General features: G+C 41.8%; 1 long non-coding RNA gene across 1 annotated transcript; it reads left to right on the top strand.

Annotated features, from left to right (window-relative positions):
• Positions 1–4,070: 4,070 nt before the first annotated feature.
• LOC135560197 (uncharacterized) lies at positions 4,071–12,789 on the top strand. The gene is made up of 3 exons (XR_010458770.1): positions 4,071–4,205; positions 5,017–5,247; positions 10,382–12,789. It is a non-coding gene; the product is annotated as an uncharacterized LOC135560197 (long non-coding RNA).
• Positions 12,790–13,076: the final 287 nt, after the last annotated feature.

Raw genomic sequence — 13,076 nt, 5'->3', positions numbered from 1 at the left:
ATACTTTTAATATTATATATAATATTTTGGGACACAACAAGAGTCTGATGTGGAAGGAATTACAGTTGAACAAATTATGTATGGTGTGTGTGTGTTCAGTGGTGGAAAAAGTATACAAAATTGTCATACTTGAGTAAAAGTAAAGAAAATGATTTAAGTATAAGTGAAGGTCACCCAGTATAATACTACTTGAGTGAAAGTATTTGGTTTTAAATATACACTACCGGTCAAAAGTTTTAGAACACCTTTTTCTTTATTTTTACTATTTTCTTGAATAATAGTGAAGACATCAAATCTATTAAATAACACATATGGAATAATTTAGTAACCAAAAACGTGTTGAACAAATAAAAAATATACGTCATATTTCAGATTCCACCCTTTGCCTTGATAACAGCTTTGTACACTCTTGGCATTATCTCAACCAGCTTCACCTGGAATACTTTTCCGACAGTCTTGAAGGAGTTCCCACATATGCGTAGCGCTTGTTGGCTGCTTTTCCATCAATCTTTGGTCCGACTCATCCCAAACCATTTCAATTTGGTTGAGGTCGGGGGGTTTTGGAGGGCAGGTCATTTGATGCAGAACCATCACAGCCTGGAGCTGTGTTGGGTCATTGTCCTGTTGAAAAATAAATGATATTCCCTCTAAGCCCAAACCAGATGGCATGGCGTATCACTGCAGAATGCTGTGGTAGCCATGCTGGTTAACTGTGCCTTGAATTCTAAATAAATCACAGACAGTGTTACCAGCAAATCACCCCCACACCATCACACCTCCTCCATGCTTTACGGTGGGAAATACACATGCGGAGATCATCTGTTCACCCACACCACGTCTCACAAAGACACAGTGGTTGGAACCAAAATTCTCTAATTTGGACTCCAGACCAGAGGACACATTGGCACCGGTCTAATGTCCATTGCTTGTGTTTCTTGGCCCAAGCAAGTCTCTTCTTATTATTGGTGTCCTTTAGTAGTGGTTTCTTTGCAGCAATTTAACCATGAAGGCCTGATTCACAAAGTCTCTTCTTAACAGTTGATGTTGAGATGTGTCTGTTACTTGAACTCTGTGAAGCATTTATTTGGGCTGCAATTTCTGAGGATAGTAACTCTAATGAACTTATCCTCATGAGAGCCAGTTCATCATAGCGCTTGATAGTTTTTCAAAGTTCATGATATTTTCCGCATTGACTAACTTTCATGTCATAAAGTAATGATGGATTGTTGTTTCTCTTTGCTTATTTAAGCTGTTCTTACCATAATATGGACTTGGTATTTTAACAAATAGGATTTTACCAAATCTTCTGTATACCCCCCCACACACACACACCTTGTCACAACACAACTGATTGACTGAAACACATTAAGAAGGAAAGAAATTCCACAAATGAACTTTTAAGAAGGCTGTTAATTAAATCTGTTCATTGAAATGCATTCCAGGTGACTGCCTCGTGAAGCTGGTTGAGAGAATGTCAAGAATGTGCAAAGCTGTCATGGCAATGGGTAGCTATTTGAAGAATCTCAAATAGAAAATATACAGTGGCAAGAAAAAGTATGTGAACCCTTCGGAAATACCTGGATTTCTTCATATATAAATTGGTCATAACAATTGATCTGATATTCATCTAGGCCACAACAATAGACAAACACAGTCTGCTTAAACTAATAATACACAAACAATTATATGTTTTCATTTCTTTATTGAACACACCGTGTAAACATTCACAGTGCAGGGTGGGAAAAGTATGTGAACCCTTGGATTTAATAACTGGTTGACCCTCTTTTGGCAGCAATAACCTCAACAAAATGTTTTCTGTAGTTGCGGATCAGACCTGCACAACAGTCAGGAGGTATTTTGGACCATTCCTCTTTACAAAACTGTTTCAGTTCAGTAATATTCATGGGATGTCTGGACTCTGACTGGGCCACTCCAGAAGGCGTATTTTCTTCTGTTGATGCCATTCTGTTGTTGATTTACTTCTGTGTTTTGGGTCGTTGTCCTGTTGCATCACCCAACTTAATTTGAGCTTCAGTTGGCGGACAGATAGCCTTACATTCTCCTGCAGAATGTCTTGATAAACTTGGGAATTCATTTTTCTGTCGATGATAGCAAGCTGTCCAGGCCCTGAGTCTGCAAAGCAGCCCCAAACCATGATGCTCCCTCCACCATACTTTACAGTTGGGTTGAGGTTTCGATGTTGGTGCGCTGTGCTGTGCTGTGGTGTGCCTGTTTTTCTCCACACATGGTGCTGTGTCTTCCTTCCAAACAACTCAACTGTAGTTTCATCTGTCCACAGAATATTTTGCCAGCGCTGTGGAACATCCAGGTGCACTTTTGCAAACTTCAGACGTGCAGCAATGTTTTTATTGGACAGCAGTGGCTTCTTCCGTGGCGTCCTCCCATGAACACCATTCTTGTTTAGTGTTTTATATATCGTAGACTCATCAGCAGAGAAGTTAGCATGTTCCAGAGATTTCTGTCAGTCTTTAGCTGACACTCTAGGATTCCTCTTAACCTCATTGAGCATTCTGCGCTGTGCTCTTGCAGTCATCTTTGCAGAACGGCCACTCCTAGGGAGAGTAGCAACAGTGCTGAACTTTCTCCTTTTATAGACTATTTGTGTTACTGTGGACTGATGAACATCAAGGCAAGTCAACAGTTCTTAGATCTGAGATCTCTTTTGTTCGAGGCATGGTTCACATCAGGCAATGCTTCTTGTGAATAGCAAACAAACATTTTGTGAGTGTTTTTTTATAGGGCGTGGCAGCTCTAACCAACATCTCCAATCGTGTCTCATTGATTGGACTCCAGGTTAGCTGACTCCGGACTCCAATTAGCTTTTGGAGAAGTCATTGACCTAGGGGGTTCACATACTGTTTTCCAACCAACACTGTGAATCTTTAAATTCTGTATTCAATGTAGACAATAAAAATACAATCATTTGTGTGTTATTAGTTTAAGCACACCATGTTTGTCTATTGTTGTGACTTAAATGACGATCAGATCAAATTTGATGACCAATTTATGCAGAAATGCAGGTAATTCCAAAGGGTTCACATACTCTTTCTTGCCACTGTATTTAGATTTGTTTAACACTTTTTTGGTTACTACATGATTCCATATGTGTTATTTCCTAGTTTTGATGTCTTCACTATTATTCTACAATGTAGAAAATAGTACAAATAAAGAAAAACCCTTGAATAAGTAGGTGTTTAAAATATGTTGACCGGTAGTGTACTTAAGTATCAAAATTAAATGTTATTGCTGAAATATACTTAAGTATCAAAAGTAAAAATGTTAATTATAAAAAATTCCTTATATCAAGCAAATCAGACGCCACCATTTTCTTGTTGATTTATTTACGTATAGCCGGGGGCACACTCCAACAATCAGACATAATTTACAAACGAAGCATGTGTGTTTAGTGAGTCCGCCAGATCAGAGGCAGTAGGGATGACCAGGGATGTTCTCTTGATAAGTGTGTGAATTGGAGCATTTTCCTGTCCTGATAAGCATTCAAAATGTATCAAGTACTTTTCAGGGTCAGGGAAAATGTATGGAGTAATAAGTACATTATGTCCTATAGGAATGTATTGAAGTAAAAGTTGTCAAAATATAAATAGTGAACAAAAACTACTTAAGTAGTACTTTGAAGTATTTTTGCTTAAGTACTTTACACCGCTGTGTGTGTGTGTCCTTAGTCGGTGATGTTCTTTCTTAGTGATTGAATATAATACAAAACATTGATCCTTTATAAGATGTCCTGTACACACCTACTACAGAATATTCTGTGAAATGTATTAATGTGCTATCTTACTGTCTTAAACATTATTCTTTCATTATTTTCATTCCCCCCCCCTTTCCCATCTATCTCTTTTACACAGCTATTTCTGGCCTCGGCAAGAAGTTCACTTCGTTTTGGTGAACGGAAGAGAGGAGGGTAAATGCGATGGATTTGTTTGTGATTTTCTTCGACGTAAAGCTTACTTAGTTGACACTTGCAGTTTGCTAGTGTGTTGTGGAAGTCCCAGGGGTGAGGGACAGCTTGTGTTTGTCTTGCAGGGTATGAGGACTTGAGATGGAGAGGGATTGGAGGCTTGGTACTTGGAAAAACCTATGAAACTGTTTACGCCATTTTATACATTTCACTATCACAAGGAAACGGAGGAGGAGGGAAGAGGGGAGGGTACCTGAGCGCATCAGTGAGTATCTCATTACCTCTCCCTTCCCTTGCGAGATGAATACATTTCTTAACACATTGGGGCTGTGGGCCTTGTCTTAGGAGAAAAACGGTGTAATGAGAGATTTTTTTATAGGATAGTGAATCATCATTCTGTGGGCCCCAGTTTGTGTGTGTGTATGTGTGTACATGTATGTCTGTGTGTCCCTGCGTTTGTGTGTGTGTGTGTGTGCATGGAAGGACAGCATGATCCCCCTTGTCCTCTGCTTATTTCCAAGATGTATATGAGTGTTTATTAAATATTTAAATATATTGAAATAGCTTTCATCTTTTTAGAAGTTAAATACGCACCCCTCAAAGTAGTAATACTATCAACAATGTTTAAGGTTAGGTTTAATGCAGTACGGGATACAGATCTGCATCCCCAATGGCACCCTGTTCCCTATATAGTGCACCACGTCTGCTCAGGGCCCATAGATATCTGGTCAAAAGTGCTCTAGGTAGGGAATAAGGTGCCATTTGGGATGCAGGCAGTATCTTCAAGCTGTGGCAGCAGTCCCACACTATGATGGATAAAGTGTTGTATCAGCTGGATATTTGCATAGATTAACATAGATCCATGTCTGCATAATGCATAATGTAGTAGCATGAGTGAACTGATGACTCATTAAGTACTGTAATTGTATATTCTGTCTGACCAGCTGGGTGCATTTTTGTCTTTTTTTCCCTTCTAATTTTCCCCTCTCTTTCTCTCATTTTCTTTCTTTCTTTCTTTCTCTCGCTCTCTTTCTCCCACTTGCTATTTTCTCTCAACCCACGTTACCACCAATCAGGGCTGGAATCAAAGGATGCCTGGTCAGCACTGAACTCCCCAGACATGAGCACACAACATGATCAGAATTAGAATGGGTGGATGCTTTGTCAGCACTGGCTGGGATCTCCAGACATGAGCAAAGGATGGAGGAGAGGACGAAGTGGATGGATATCAAGTCAGAGCGGGGGTCCCCAAGCATGAGCAAACTATTTAAGAGAGACTTCTGCTTCTGCTGCTGCCTCTGCTGGCTGTAAGTGAAAATCAGATGTACATTAATCCAGCGTATGTGTGTCTCTGTGTGTGTGTGTCTCTCTGTGTGTGTGTCTCTGTGTGTGTGTGTGTCTGTGTGTGTGTGTGTGTCTCTGTGTGTGTGTGTCTCTGTGTGTGTGTGTCTCTGTGTGTGTGTGTGTCTCTGTGTGTGTGTGTGTCTCTGTGTATGTGTGTCTCTGTGTGTGTTTGTCTCTGTGTGTGTGTGTCTCTGTGTGCTCTTGTTTATTGTGCATTTTCAGTTAATTGGTTCTCTGCTGTGTCAAGTCAGGTAAACAGAATGACTGTGTCCATGTTCTCACTCTGCTGGAGAGGTCAGAGGTTAGAGCCCAGGATAGGTCCAGGAGGTTTACCCGTTCACTTGTCCACACAGAGCACTATAATTAGCCAATGGATGAGCAGACTAACCATGGCTTTACTGTCCTTCCATGCACACTCACGCACGGACACACAGACATGCGCACACACACACACGCACACATGGTCGCACGCACACAGAAACTGTGAAGCCCACAGAATGATGATTTACTATCCTATAAACAATCCCTCATTACATGGTAGAATGGACTAACACTATAGAATTGTTTTGCAAACAAAATACATGTCAATGCATTTCTATTGGGCCCCTGTTCAAAACACATGAAGACTAATTGGGTCCCTGCTTTCTCTTTCTGGCCACTGCTATCTCTACTAGAACTAGTTATTATGGCATCTGGGTTGGGTTGACCGTGATATCATAGGGCGTGACACCAGGTACCTCTCTGTGTGTGGGGCGGGGGGTGAGGGATCCTGTGATCCAGTGCAGGGATCTAGAGATAAACCCAGCTCAGTGCCTCTTTGAGCAGCAGGCAAGCCTTCTCAGCCCCGGGGATTACTGACAATCCCAGCAGGGCTCTGATTGGCTGCAACCGCCCGGGGAGGGAGGGGCTTGGGACATAGTGGGTGAGTTTGTTTTGCAAGGGCCTGGTGGCCCGGGTGGGCGGAGTTTGCACATTTTAGACCATGTCCACCCACCCGGGGCACCGGGCCAAGCAAAACAAACCAGCCCAGTGACACGTAGGGAGGAGTAGTGAAACTGGAAGCACTCAGCGTGACTGTCTTGGGCCAGTTGTGAGGTCTTAGATAGGGAGTGTGGTCTGTTTTAGTGAGGTGTCAACTCGTGGTGGGTGTGGCCTACTACTGTACAGCCGCGTTAGAAGTGTAGCGCAATTAGTCGATGAGGGGAAAGGTCACGAGCAAAACTCAGTACATTAGGATGAACCTTTCTAATCAGTCATATTGCAGAGCTTGTATTTATTGCCCTATTTTAGAGCCCGGAGCTTTAAAAAAAATAAAAAATAATAATGACTTTGTTCAACAACAAAAAGTATTGTTATAGAGAGTTTTACAATAATTCCCTGGTATTAGGGTGTGGGATTGGTTCCCATGATAAATAGAGTCTGGCACTGGAATGTTAGCCACTGGAATGTTAGCCACTGGATGACCCTCCATGCTGGATGAGCTCTGGCTCAGGGATTTAAGGGAATACTGTGAATAAAGACAGTGGTTCTCTCTTTCTCTTGCTCTCTCCCTGTCCCTGTTTCTTTCTCTTGTTCTCTCTCTCTGTCCCTGTTTCTTTCTCTTGTTCTCTCTGTCTGTCCCTGTTTCTTTCTCTTGTTCTCTCTCTATCCCTGTTTCTTTATCTTGTTCTCTCTCTGTTCCTGTTTCTTTCACTTGTTCTCTCTCTATCCCTGTTTCTTTATCTTGTTCTCTCTCTATCCCTGTTTCTTTCTCTTGTTCTCTCTCTATCCCTGTTTCTTTATCTTGTTCTCTCTCTGTTCCTGTTTCTTTCTCTTGTTCTCTCTCTATCCCTGTTTCTTTATCTTGTTCTCTCTCTGTACCTGTTTCTTTCTCTTGTTCTCTCTCTATCCCTGTTTCTTTCTCTTGTTCTCTCTCTATCCCTGTTTCTTTCTCTTGTTCTCTCTCTATCACTGTTTCTTTCTCTTGTTCTCTCTCTGTCCCTGTTTCTTTCTCTTGTTCTCTCTCTGTCCCTGTTTCTTTCTCTTGTTCTCTTTATCTGACCCTGTTTTTTCTCTTGTTCTCTCTCTCTGTCCCTGTCTCTTTCTCTTGTTCTCTCTCTCTGTCCCTGTCTCTTTCTCTTGTTCTCTCTCTGTCCCTGGCTCTTTCTCTTGTTCTCTCTCTCTGTCCCTGTTTCTTTCTCTTGTTCTCTCTCTCTATCCCTGTTTCTTTCTCTTGTTCTCTCTCTGTCCCTGTTTCTTTCTCTTGTTCTCTCTCTCTGTCCCTGTTTCTTTCTCTTGTTCTCTCTCTCTGACCCTGTTTTTTCTCTTGTTCTCTCTCTCTGTCCCTGTTTCTTTCTCTTGTTCTCTCTCTCTATCCCTGTTTCTTTCTCTTGTTCTCTCTCTCTGTCCCTGTTTCTTTCTCTCATTCTCTCTCTCTGTCCCTGTTTCTTTCTCTCATTCTCTCTCTCTGTCCCTGTTTCTTTCTCTTGTTCTCTCTCTCTGTCCCTGTCTCTTTCTCTTGTTCTCTCTCTGTCCCTGTTTCTTTCTCTTGTTCTCTCTCTGTCCCTGTTTCTTTGTCTTGTTCTCTCTCTCCGTCCCTGTTTCTTTCTCTCATTCTCGCTGTCCCTGTTTCTTTCTCTCATTCTCTCTCTGTCCCTGTTTCTTTCTCTCATTCTCTCCCTCTGTCCCTGGTTCTTTCTCTTGTTCTCTCTCTCTGTCTGTCCCTGTTTCTTTCTCTTGTTCTCTCTCTCTCTCTGTCCCTGTTTCTTTCTCTTGTTCTCTCTCTGTCCCTGTTTCTTTCTCTTGTTCTCTCTCTCTCTCTGTCCCTGTTTCTTTCTCTTGTTCTCTCTCTGTCCCTGTTTCTTTATCTTGTTCTCTCTCTGTCCCTGTTTCTTTATCTTGTTCTCTCTCTATCCCTGTTTTTTTTTATCTTGCTCTCTCTCTCTCCCTGTTTCTTTCTCTTGCTCTATCTCTCTGTCCCTGTTTCTTTCTCTCGTTCTCTCTCTCTGTCCCTGTTTCTTTCTCTTGTTCTCTCTGTGTCCCTGTTTCTTTCTCTCATTCTCTCTCTCTGTCCCTGTTTCTTTCTCTCATTCTCTCTATGTCCCTGTTTCTTTCTCTCGTTCTCTCTCTCTGTCCCTGTTTCTTTCTCTTGTTCTCTCTCTGTCCCTGTTTCTTTCTCTCATTCTCTCTCTGTCCCTGTTTCTTTCTCTCATTCTCTCTCTCTGTCCCTGGTTCTCTCTCTCGTTCTCTCTCTCTCTCTCTCTGTCCCCGTTTCTTTCTCTCATTCTCTCTCTGTCCCTGTCTCTTTCTCTTGTTCTCTCTCTCTGTCCCTGTCTCTTTCTCTTGTTCTCTCTCTCTATCCCTGTCTCTTTCTCTTGTTCTCTCTCTCTATCCCTGTTTCTCTCTCTCTCTCTGTCCCCGTTTCTTTCTCTCATTCTCTCTCTGTCCCTATTTTTTCTCTTGTTCTCTCTCTCTGTCCCTGTTTTTTCTCTTGTTCTCTCTCTCTATCCCTGTTTCTTTCTCTTGTTCTCTCTCTCTGTTCCTGTTTCTTTCTCTTGTTCTCTCTCTATCCCTGTTTCTTTCTCTTGTTCTCTCTCTGTTCCTGTTTCTTTCTCTTGTTCTCTCTCTATCCCTGTTTCTTTCTCTTGTCTCTCTCTGTCCCTGTTTCGTTCTCTTGTTCTCTCTGTATCCCTGTTTCTTTCTCTCGTTCTCTCTCTGTCTGTTCCTGTTTCTTTCTCTCGTTCTCTCTCTCTGTCTGTTCCTGTTTCTTTCTCTCGTTCTCTCTCTCTGTCTGTTCCTGTTTCTTTCTCTCGTTCTCTCTCTGTCCCTGTTTCTTTCTCTCGTTCTCTCTCTATGTCTGTTCCTGTTTCTTTCTCTCGTTCTCTCTCTGTCTGTTCCTGTTTCTTTCTCTCGTTCTCTCTCTGTCCCTGTTTCTTTCTCTCGTTCCCTCTCTCTCTCTGTCCCTGTTTCTTTCTCTCGTTCTCTATCTGTCCCTGTTTCTTTCTCTCTTGATCTCTCTCTCTCTCTCTCTCTCTCTCTCTCTCCCTCTCATTGTGTCTGTTTTCTCTCTCTCAATTCAATTAACACGTTCAATTCAAAGGGCTTAATTGGCATGGGAAACATACTGTATGTTTACATCTCTCTCTCTCGCTCTCTCTCTTTCTCGCTCTAAAGGACACTGAGCTATACCATGTGTGAGGAATGAGAATGGAATTGTGTGTACACATGGGCCCTTTTGTCTGCCTGTAGGGAAGGCGTGTGCGCACACACATAGTTATCCCTCCAGCGGTACAGTATTACAGTCCTACAGCTCTCCTCTGCCCCCTTGAGGTGAAATCAAGTCCTGAAATCGTTCAAATCAAATCACAGTGTATTTGTCGCACGCACAGATCAGCAGATGTTAAAGCAGGTGTCGCAAAACCCTTACGTTTCCAGCTCCAGCAATGCAGTGTCTAACAGTGCAATGCTGATACACAAATACACAAAAAAAAACAGACATGAAGAAATATCAGAATGAGCAATGTCAGAGTCCTGAATATAAATATGTGGTGGTGTATAGGCAGTCTGGACAATGTGTAAGTAGGAAAAGGTACTGGCTGTCCAGCAGTAGTTATATAGGATGAGCTACAGTATGTCTAGAATACAGTACGTACATATAAAGTGACTAATCAATTAGTTAGCTTCATTTCTCAGAGATCAAATAAAATGTCAGCGAAATAATGTCGCAGGAACTCTATGGGACAGTAATGAACACATGTAATGAACACTCTGTGTACTGTCAATTGTATGCCCTGTGTTTTGCCTGTGTTTGTCATATGATTCAAATGCCTGTGACATATTGGATCCTAATGCAACACATACCGTATAGATTCGGTGCATATTGTTCTCGTAGCGTTGCAACATTTTGGTACGTTTGCCAGAAATCCCTGGTTTTCCAGAAATCCCATTTGGAAGATTCCTGGAATCAGGAGGACATAAACTGAAAATCTGTGAATCTTCCAACCGGGAAGATGGACAATCTGGGAGTTTTGGGAAAGTTACCGGAATTTTGGAACCTTTAGTTCTCAGTAGAAATGATCTCCAGGTGAGGGACACTGATCTTTGACCTTGTGTTTTCAGATACACCAACAGAATGCCAGTGAGAGCCTGCCTCACAGCTCCCGTAAGAGAGTGAATCAGACAGATCGAATCCTCACCTCCCTGTCGGTTGTCTGCTTACTGAGAGATATAACTCCGGATCCAGGTACAGGACAGGGAGCTGTCACACACTTTAGGCTTGGCTTCAGCATCTCTCAGCTCAGGGGGACAGCAACGGAGGATGCTGTTTTTTCATCTGACTGTCTTGTATCACTCGCTGAGGTTCTCCTGTTGGAAAACCAGGCCAGATGGGAGCGATTGTAGTTGAGGGAAGCTTCATAGTGCCCTCTACAGGGCATTGAGGGGAAGTCACTCTGTCTGAGGAGTCCACATCTGACCACAATCTACTCGGGCCAAGTCCCATATGACACCCTATTCCCTATTTAGTGCACTACTTTCGACCAGGGTCCTTTGGGCTCTGGTCAAAAGTAGTGTATTATATAGGAAATATATAGGAAATAGGGGACCATTTGGGATGCAGAGTCTGTCTGAGGAGTCCACATCTGACCAGAATCCTTCATGACCCCACGCTTTTGTGCCCAAAGGGACTTTTTTTTTTTACAGCATCACCATTACAACGCAATGAAGGAGGTCGACAGAGGTACACAGCTCATAGGTTTTACTAGTACCAAAGAGACTTCTTCGCTAACTATGACACTCGAACTACTACACCCGGAGGAGGCAAGACGTTACTACGGCGACAGACAAAACAAACAAACAATTGCCTGTTATTAAACCCTTGAATGCTTGGTTTCTATGATCTCTACATTCCAGTATAGGGAACAGATGACCCTTTCTTTTGAATGTGTTTTCATTTCTCGTCCACCTGTTGTGATGATATGATGTCTCCAGAATGCAACATGTACATTGTGGACATGGGAATGCACGCACAATAATAATAATCGAATAGAAACCCATATCTTCTCAATACTTTTCCCACCACCGTGTCCAGAAGAGGGTCCACTAGACATTACTCGACGAGTAGGATCGCGAGAGGTGGAGGAGCTACCAGTGGTGCCCCACCATTGAGAGTGTGAGATCTACACAGAAGAGAGAACCAAAACGGAGCGCAAGTAAGCGTGGCCACGGCTGTTTTTGTTGTTTGTTTGTTAGCCATCACAAAGCCATCAGTTGTCGATCCCAGAGCACTTTGGGACTTTGCTGTTGTTTCCTTTCTTTTTTATGATCTATTTGTTGATTTATTTTCATCTTGTTTAGTTTCTTATCATTTCTGCCTGGTATTTTTTGGGAAAAGAAGAGCCTTATTCGGTCCATATTTTTTTTAACTTGTATACCTCATATGTTTTGAAATGTCCATATCATACCTTTCTTAATTTTTTTTTTTTTGCACAAATGTATACTACTGTATGTATATACATCTAGCTAGAACACTGAAAATGTAAATGATTCATTTGTGTATTTATTCATTTATATTTGTGACTTCTGTATTTTTTTGTTTCATGTTTTTCTTTGGTAAATCTATTTATATTTGAATGGTCTATGGTTTTCTTATGAATTATCTCGTGTTTGAATAATTTGCTGGTTGATTTTTAAAAGCAATAGCATGCAGAAAACGTTATACAGCACAATGGTGTTAATGTTGTTTAAATTCGTGCTTGGGGATATCTGAGACATGTTGAATAACATCAGTAAATGTGTCTGAGAGAGTTGCATAACCACACATACACACCTAAATCTCGGCATTTACGCTAACACGCACACACACACACACACACACACACACACACACACACACACACACACACACACACACACACACACACACACACACACACACACACACACACACACACACACACACACACACACAGGATTGGTTGGAAGCAATCATCATTTAAAATGTTCTATGCAATGATTCATTTTGAAACTGGAAAAAAGACTCCAAAAAAGTTTAATATCATGATGACCAATGTTACTCACACGACTCCCAACATCATTGTGAACTGAAAAACGTCAGAAAACGGTTATGAACATGTTTGTACTTGTATGTATGGATCTTAATATTGAACTATTGAATCTAGACTTGTTTTTATTTTTGTGGCATGTTTAATAGTACCCCATCACTCCCCATACGGGGGACTTGTTGCCAAAGGGTTAACTGTATAGACTGTCAGTCATGAATGTCCAACATCTTGTTGCTAGAAGCATGGGTTTGCTTGGCTTCGTCCGGCTGTTTGTATGACCTCATTAAGTCTTGGTGTGTGTGTGGCTTGACCAGGTTTCCACTGTGCCGTGGCGTGTTCGGCTTACAGTGACTGTCCAATCCGTGCTGCTATACAAACCTGTGATGCAGTTGGTCAAGAAATTCTCCATGTAAAATGTAATTGTGCGTATTACGGTCGGTGTATAATCTGAAGGGTGGGTGGGAGGGGGGGTTAGTTTCTGGTATCTGATTGGTTGATCAGACCATCCAACAAATATAACTGTTTCGTATGCCTCACTGCATATCGGGATGGCTTCATGTGGTAATATATGATGTGGGAAACAACATTAAAGTGCTTTGAAGCCACTAAAAGGTACATTTACAGAACAACAAATCAAGGTATTATTTGTAGTTGGAGGAACAATGGGGGAAATCCTTTCCTCCACTTAGTCGTGCATTCATTTCACTGGGAGACTAAGTGAAAATGTGACTTAAATTGATGTTAAGATACGC

This window comes from Oncorhynchus nerka, linkage group LG15, assembly GCF_034236695.1.
Source record: "Oncorhynchus nerka isolate Pitt River linkage group LG15, Oner_Uvic_2.0, whole genome shotgun sequence".
NCBI lineage: Eukaryota > Metazoa > Chordata > Actinopteri > Salmoniformes > Salmonidae > Oncorhynchus > Oncorhynchus nerka.
Note: the sequence above shows the minus strand (reverse complement) of the source record. Positions and strands in the feature narration are given on the sequence as shown.